The 7687-nt window shown below is 58.5% G+C and overlaps 1 long non-coding RNA gene across 1 annotated transcript in view; it reads left to right on the top strand.

Annotated features, from left to right (window-relative positions):
• Positions 1–239: 239 nt before the first annotated feature.
• LOC147117058 (uncharacterized) overlaps positions 240–7687 on the top strand; it is an 84691-nt gene continuing 77243 nt past the window's right edge. The window contains exon 1 of the long non-coding RNA XR_015078273.1: positions 240–389. This is a non-coding gene — a long non-coding RNA (uncharacterized LOC147117058). The remainder of the gene's footprint in view (positions 390–7687) is intronic.

Genomic DNA, 7687 nt, shown 5'->3' with positions numbered 1-7687 from the left:
TGTGAGGAAGGTCTGAGAGTCCGGCGCCTGCAAGGAAGTTCAGATTGTCTGGGGCCTGTGAGGTCAGAGAGTCCAGGACCTGCGAGGAAGCTCAGTTAGTCCTGGGGCTGCGAGGAAGGACTGAGAGTCCAGCGCTTGCAAGAAAGGTCAGAGTGTCTGGTGCCTGTGAGGTCAGAGAATCCGGGGCCTGTGAGGTCAGAGAGTCCAGGTCCTGCGAGGAAGGTCAGAGAGTCCAGAGCCTGCGAGGAAGGTCAGAGAGTCCGGAGCCTTCGACGAAGGTCAGAGAGTCGGTGGCCTGTGAGGAAGATCAGAGAGCCTGGGGCCTGCGAATTCAGAGAGTGCAGGGCCTGCGAAGAAGGTCAGAGAGTCCAGGCCTGCGAGGAAGTTCAGTGAGTCCGGTGCCTGCGAGGAAGGTCAGAGAGTCCGGGGCCTGGGAGGAAGTTCAGAGAGTCTGGGGCCTGCGAGGTCAGACAGTCCACGGCCTGCGATGAAGCTCAGTTAGTCCAGGGCCTGAAAGGAAGGTCTGAGAGTCCAGCACTTGCAAGGAAGGTCAGAGAGTCTGGGGCCTGCGAGGTCAGAGAGTCCAGGGCCTGAAAGGTCAGAGAGTCCAGGGCCTGCGAGGTCAGAGAGTCCAGGGCCTGCGAGGTCAGGTAGTCCGGGACCTCTGAGGACAGAGAGTCCGTGTCCTGCGAGGTCAGAGAGTCCGGGGCCTGTGAGGTCAGAGTGTCCGAGGCCTGTGAGGTCAGATAATCCGGGGCTTGTGAGGACAGAGAGTCCGGGTCCCGCGAGGTCAGAGAGTTCGGGGCCTGCAAGGTCATAGATTCCGGGCCCTGTGAGGAAGGTCAGAGAATCCAGGGCCTGTGAGGATGGTCAGAGAGTCCGGGGCCTGCAAAGTCAGCGAGTTCGGGGCCTGCAATGTCATAGATTCCGCGGCCTGCGAGGAAGGTCAGAGAGTCCAGGGCCTGCAAAGCCAGGGGCCTAGAAATTCAGTTGGTTGCGCCAGCCGGTAACGCCATAAGAGGGGTATATTTCCAGCGCTAGGCACTTAGCGCCCGGGCGCAGACCGATCTGCGCCAACGCCCAAATTCAGTTGACATTTAGCGCCGGTGCAAAGTGTTTGCGCCCGCTCAGCTGCGCGCGCAGCTTATGACGTCATCTCGTCGTGCAACGCTGTTTGTGCGCCCCAAACCGGAAATTCAGTGGCGCCCGCCCAATGTGGGCGTGGCGCTGCTAAGAACTGTGAAGTGGAACGCAACAGAGGCCCTGTGGGCCTCGGGGAGCGCTAATTAAAGGGCACTTACACTGACCTATAAAGCCCAGCCATTTTGCTGCAATGACTTTACTGCTTTGGATTTCTGGACAGAGACCAAGGGACAGAGCTTACTGATTTGGGACAACATAGGAGAGGTATTTTTGGCTTCTGGCCAGTGCTTTGACATTTGATTCATTTGATTTCACTGTTTTCAACTTTATTATGGGGGCTGTATGGGGGTCCAACCCTCAGTTGCAGCATTATGTGCGAAGGGCTCACAGACGCTGTGAGAGAGGGCCAGCCATGCCTAGACGCAGAGGGGCCATCAGGCGTCGGCAACGTAGGCCTTACCCACTCAGGCAATACCGGCAGCAGGTGTCCTATCTCACCATGACTGCGGCGCATTGTGTTAAGAGGCTGCGCTTCAGAAGGGAGGTGGTTGCAGAGATCTGCCAGCTGCTTCACAGAGATCTGCGTCCACAGCTGATGTGCAGGACGTCTCTCTCGGTGGAAGTGAAGGTCACGGTGGCTCTGAACTTTTATGCAAGCGGCTCCTTCCAAGCCGCTGCTGGGGACATAGCGAACATCTCCCAGTTCGCCGCGCATCGCTGCATCCGGCAGGTCACCGATGCACTTTTCGCGAGGAGACACCAATTCATCTCCTTCCCCATGACCCGACAGAGGCAGGAGCAGCGTGCAGTCGGATTTGCCAGGATCGCGCGCTTCCCCATGGTGCAGGGCGTCATTGACTGCACGCATGTGGCTATGCGGGCACCTATCCACAATGCCGAGGATTACTGCAACCAGAAGGGCTACCATTCCCTAAATGTACAGCTGGTGTGTGACCACAGGCAGTGCATCCTAGCTGTCAATGCCCGCTTCCCAGGAAGCAGCCACGATGCATTTATCCTGCGCCAGACTACTGTGGCTGACATGTTCGAGGCACAGCCTCCACCAAGGGGATGGCTTATCGGGGACAAGGGCTACCCTTTGTGTACATGGCTCATGACCCCGCTCCGCGCGCCCAGGACCCCAGCAGAGGAGGCATACAACGAAAGCCATCAAGCCACAAGGAACATCATAGAGCAAACAATAGGCGTCCTCAAGCAACGGTTCCGCTGCCTGGATCGTTCCGGCGGATCTCTACAGTATTCGCCGGATAGAGTCTCCCAGTTCGTCGTCGTGTGCTGCATGCTGCACAACCTGGCTATCCGCAGGACTCAGGCACTGCCACCTGACATTGCACCACCACCTCAGGAGGACGAGCAGGATGACCATGAGGAGGAGGAGGAGGAGGAGGAGTACCAGCCCAGGAGGGAGCCACAAGGTCCAAGGGCCGTCCGCCGGGGGCTTATTGATCGACACTTCTAGGCCCCCCTGTCAGGGAATGGGCTGTGGCAATGAACGCACCTGAAGGCAGCCGCACCGCAAGCCCTCAGCCGGTTAACGCAACAACCACTTGAAACCTGAGACGTGGACATGCTGAATAAATAAAAAGCTTTATTTCACAAACTCAGGGCCCTTCCCACATGAAACAGAAAAACAGACAAGACCCCCAAAAAACAGTCAAAAACATCTGTCACTCCCAAAACCTGGGGAGGACTAACAAAACTTGCCCATCCAAATGGCCTTCATCATCGGCCTTACAAAAATAAGCCCCCCCTCCACAACACAAACACCCCCATAAAAACAAAAAATGCCTTGATCCTCGGACTTACCAAAATAATGCCCCCCCAGAACACAAGCCCCCCAATATAAAAAAAACCGCTATCACCACACTCTAATGGGTGTGCCGAGAGGGCGAGTCCTTAGACAGGCTTCTCTGGCCCCTGCCCGACCTGCTGCTCCGCCTCAACCTGGGCCCTGCGGGTGTGGCAAGGCTGGGGGAAGGCTCATGAGGGCCACAATGCGTGTCGGCAGATGCCCTTGGGGGTCGGCCTAGACGAGGCCCGGCCCGGGAGGGGCCGGCTGCTGACTGCTGCAGCTGTGGCTGGCCAGCATCAGTCTCACCAGCAGCTCGTTGCACCTTGGCTGGGGGAGTGGCAGTGTCGGCTGCACCAATGGGGGCAAGCTGGCTGATGGCAGGCGCGCGCTGCTCGCCAGAGACACTGGCACTCGGCCGGGCTGGCAGTGCAGCAAGCGCAGCAATCTGGTGGAGGCCAGACCGCTGTGCTGCAGCAGGGCGGCGGGTGCCCTGGCGATGCTTCCGCGCCACAGCGAGTGTGGCAGAAGTGAGTGCCCGAACTGCCCTGGTATGTGCCCGCATCAGCTCTGCCAGTGTCTGGACGGCACCACTCATCTCGCGAGTCGCGTCCTGGGCTGCCGCGAGTTGCTGGACACCCCTGTCGTGCGCTGCCGCGAGTTGTTCGACCCCCCTGGCCTGTGATTCCCCTAAAGCGACCACACTATGAGCCAGGGACTCAATGGCCTGAGGCATCTGTTGCACAACCCCCATGAACTCCTGGTGGCGCCGCTCAGACGCCGCCAACATCTCATCGAGGAGGCGCACTTCCTGGGCGAGGACCGTCTCCGGACTGGAGGGCGGACTCTCCCTCTGGGGAGAAGGCCGCCGAGCTGGCCAAACCTTCCCGCGTGCCTCGAGCCCACTGGGCCCAGGATCTGCCCTCCCCTGCAACACCTCCCCCCTCTGGGGAGAAGGCCGGCGTGCTGCCGGACCCTTCCCGCGTGCCTCGAGCCCACTGGGCCCAGGATCTTCCCTCCCCTGCAACACTTCCCCCTGGCTCTCCTGCAGGCCAGACGTCTCCCCTCCATTGCCATCCACTGGCGCGGATGAGGGTTCCCCCGATGTGCCGCCTTCCTCCTGGTCCTCGTCGTCCTCCTCCTCCAAGGGCCTGGCACTCTGTGCTTCAGGGACCACCTCCTCCTCACCAGCTGAAAGCAGGAAGGCACAAGAGTAGCTTTAGAGTGAGGACAGGGCGTCAGCGAGGGAGGCCTGAGTGGTGGCATTATGCGCATTTGTCGGTCAGTGCGAAAGGATGTACATCTGAAGCGCAAGGGCAACGACAGAGGTCCAACTGGTCATGTCCTTACCAGTGGGTCCCAGTACAGGGTCCGCATCTCCGATCGCAACAGGGCCAGTCACCCGGGCACGCATGAGTCGAGCCACGCTCTCCTCCAGCTCACTGAGCGCCTGGTACTCGGGACGGCCTCCACCGGTGACAGACTGGCTCCTCAAATTCCGCGCCAGCTTGGCCTGCAAGAGAAAGGACGGCCTCTGATATACCTATCAATTCCTCCAATAAAAGGCGAAGAGTTACGAAGGTGACTAAAGGTTTTTATTGACTAAATAACAGAGCCCACTCTCGTGGGTGATCCGATCCAAGCAGGAGGAATACCAGCCAGTCGCTCACCTTTATACCTGGCCTGGTGGGTGGAGCCAAGGCGGAGTCGGCAGTGGTCATCCCAGGTATAGCAGTGTGGCAAGAGGCGACCTCGTACCGTGATACAATAGTGGTCAGTGATACAGTTATAACGAACAGTGGTGAACAGTGCTAACTACTAACAGTGATACGATAGTGAACGTGGTTTACCACATTCACCCCTTGTTTAGAATTAAGTCCGGCGGGGTGAAGTGTACTACCAATTCTGGTAGGTCAGTCTGTCCGGAGGCTTCGTAAGCCTCTCCGATCGCCGCAGCGGTGGTGTTGCCTTATCCGGTGCTGGTGCCTTATCCGGTGTTGATGCTGGTGTTTGCGTGGTCGGCGAGGGCTCGTGGGGTTCCGGCATGCCGTCTACCTGGACTGAGGTTGGGGGGGGTGGTGGCGGTGTTTCCGGATCGGCTGAGGGTGCGAGGTCTCGTAGGGAGACAGTGTCCTCCCGCCCGTCTGGGTACGCCACGTAGGCGTACTGGGGGTTGGCGTGCAGGAGGTTCACCCTCTCGACCAGGGGGTCCGTTTTATGGGTCCTCACGTGTTTCCGCAGCCAGACCGGCCCCGGGGCGGTCAGCCAGGTTGGTAGAGTGGTTCCCGTAGTCGACTTCCTGGGGAAAACGAACATTCGTTCATGGGGGGTGGTGTTAGTGGCCGTGCAAAGTAATGACCGGATGGAGTGCAGCGCTGTCGGGAGGACTTCTTGCCAGCGGGAGGTTGGGAGGCCCTTAGACTTTAAGGCTAAGAGGACGGCCTTCCATACCGTCGCGTTCTCTCTTTCCACCTGACCGTTACCTCTGGGGTTGTAGCTGGTGGTCCTGCTTGCTGCAATACCTCTCTCTAGGAGGAATTGCCGGAGTTCCTCGCTCATGAAGGAGGAGCCCCGGTCGCTGTGTATATAGTTCGGGAACCCGAACAAGACGAAGAGGGCATTCAGGCACTTAATGACCGTGCTACTGGTCATGTCGGGGCAGGGGAAGGCAAAGGGGAAACGGGAGTACTCATCAACGATGTTGAGGAAGTACACATTACGGTCAGAGGACGGGAGGGGCCCCTTAAAGTCGATGCTCAGGCGCTCGAAGGGGCGGGTGGCCTTGATCAGGCTTGCTCGGTCCGGCCTATAGAAGTGCGGTTTGCACTCCGCACAGGTCTGGCAGTTCCTGGTCATGGTCCTGACCTCCTCGATGGAGTAGGTCAGGTTGCGGGCCTTAATGAAATGGTAGAGTCTGGTGACTCCGGGGTGGCAGAGCTGGTCGTGGAGGGTCTGAAGCCTATCGATATGCGCGCTGGCGCATGTCATTCGTGAAAGGGCATCAGGGGATTCGTTCAGCTTGCCTGGCCGGTACAAGATCTCATAATCGTAGGTGGAGAGCTCGATTCTCCATCTCAAAATCTTGTCATTCTTGATTTTGCCCTTCAGCTTGTTATTAAACATGAAAGCCACCGAACGCTGGTCGGTGAGGAGGGTAAATCGTTTGCCTGCCAGGTAGTGCCTCCAGCGCCGTACTGCCTCCACGATCGCTTGGGCCTCTTTCTCGACCGACGAATGTCGGATCTCGGGGCCCTGTAGGGTCCTTGAGAAGAAGGCCACTGGCCTCCCCTCCTGGTTTAGGGTGGCGGCTAAGGCGAAGTCGGATGCGTCGCTCTCCACCTGAAAGGGGATGGACTCGTCCACTGCGTGCATCGTGGCCTTGGCTATGTCTCCCTTAATGAGGGAGAAGGCCGCGCACGCCTCCTCCGTGAGGGGGAAGGAAGTGGCTTTCAGGAGGGGTCTGGCTTTGTCCGCGTAATTGGGTACCCATTGGGCATAGTAGGCGAAAAGCCCCAGGGTTCTCCTAAGTGCTTTAGGGCAGTGGGGGAGGGGTAGCTCCATGAGGGGGCGCATTCTTTCTGGGTCGGGGCCGATGATTCCGTTCTCCACTACGCAGCCGAGGATGGCAAGGCGCGTGGTGTTAAACACGCATTTCTCCTTATTGTAGGTGAGGTTCAGCCGTTGGGCCGTACGGAGGAATTTCTCCAGATTCGCGTCATGTTCCTGCCGGTCGCGGCCGCAGATAGTGACGTTATCTAGGTAGGGGAATGTAGCCTGCAGTTCGTTCTGGTCAACCATCTGGTCCATCTCCCTTTGGAAGACCGAGACCCCATTAGTGACACCGAAGGGGACCCTAAGGAAGTGGTATAGGCGCCCATTCGCCTCGAAGGCGGTATACTGGCGGTCCTCAGGGTGGATAGGGAGTTGGTGGTAGGCCGACTTCAGGTCGATGGTCGAGAATACTTTATACTGTGCAATCTGATTGACCATGTCAGATATGCGGGGGAGGGGGTATGCGTCCAGCTGGGTATATCTGTTTATGGTCTGGCTGTAGTCGATGACCAGGCGGTTTTTATCGCCGGTCTTTACGACTACGACCTGGGCACGCCAGGGGCTGCTGCTCCCCTCGATAATGCCCTCTTTCAGGAGGCGCCGCACCTCAGAGCTAATGAAGGCTCTGTCCCCGGCGCTATACCGCCTGCTTTTGGTAGCGACGGGTTTGCAGTCAGGGGTAAGGTTAGCAAACAGAGAGGGTGGCGGGACCTTGAGGGTGGAGAGGCTGCAGGTGTTACGCGGTGGGCGGTTTAACGTTTGCTGGTTGTTGACTGTGAGTGGGGGGAGGGGTCCACCGTATGCTAGGGTTACGCTTTGGAGGTGGGATTGGAAGTCCAGCCCTAGTAGGACGGCAGCGCAGAGATGGGGGAGGACGAGGAGTTTAAAGTTTTTATACTCCGTGCCCTTAACCGACAGGGTCACGACACAGTAGCCGCTGATGTCCGTGGCGTGGGACCTCGATGCCATCGAGATTCGGCTGCGCGTTGGTAGGACAGAGAGGGAGTAGTGGCTCACCGTGTCTGGGTGGATGAAGCTCTCCGTGCTTCCGCTGTCGAACAGGCAGGTCGTGGCGTGGCCGTTCACTTTGATGTCCATCATTGACTTGGACAGATGGTGCGGGCGGGCTTGGTCCAGGGTGACGGAAGCTAGTGTGTAGCTGAGCGAGTCGTTGTCATCTGC

Source organism: Somniosus microcephalus, chromosome 5 (genome assembly GCF_052327205.1).
Source record: "Somniosus microcephalus isolate GS21.2 chromosome 5, FLI_Smic_1.0, whole genome shotgun sequence".
NCBI classification, from domain to species: Eukaryota; Metazoa; Chordata; class Chondrichthyes; order Squaliformes; family Somniosidae; genus Somniosus; species Somniosus microcephalus.
This window is presented reverse-complemented; position numbering and strand designations above follow the sequence as displayed.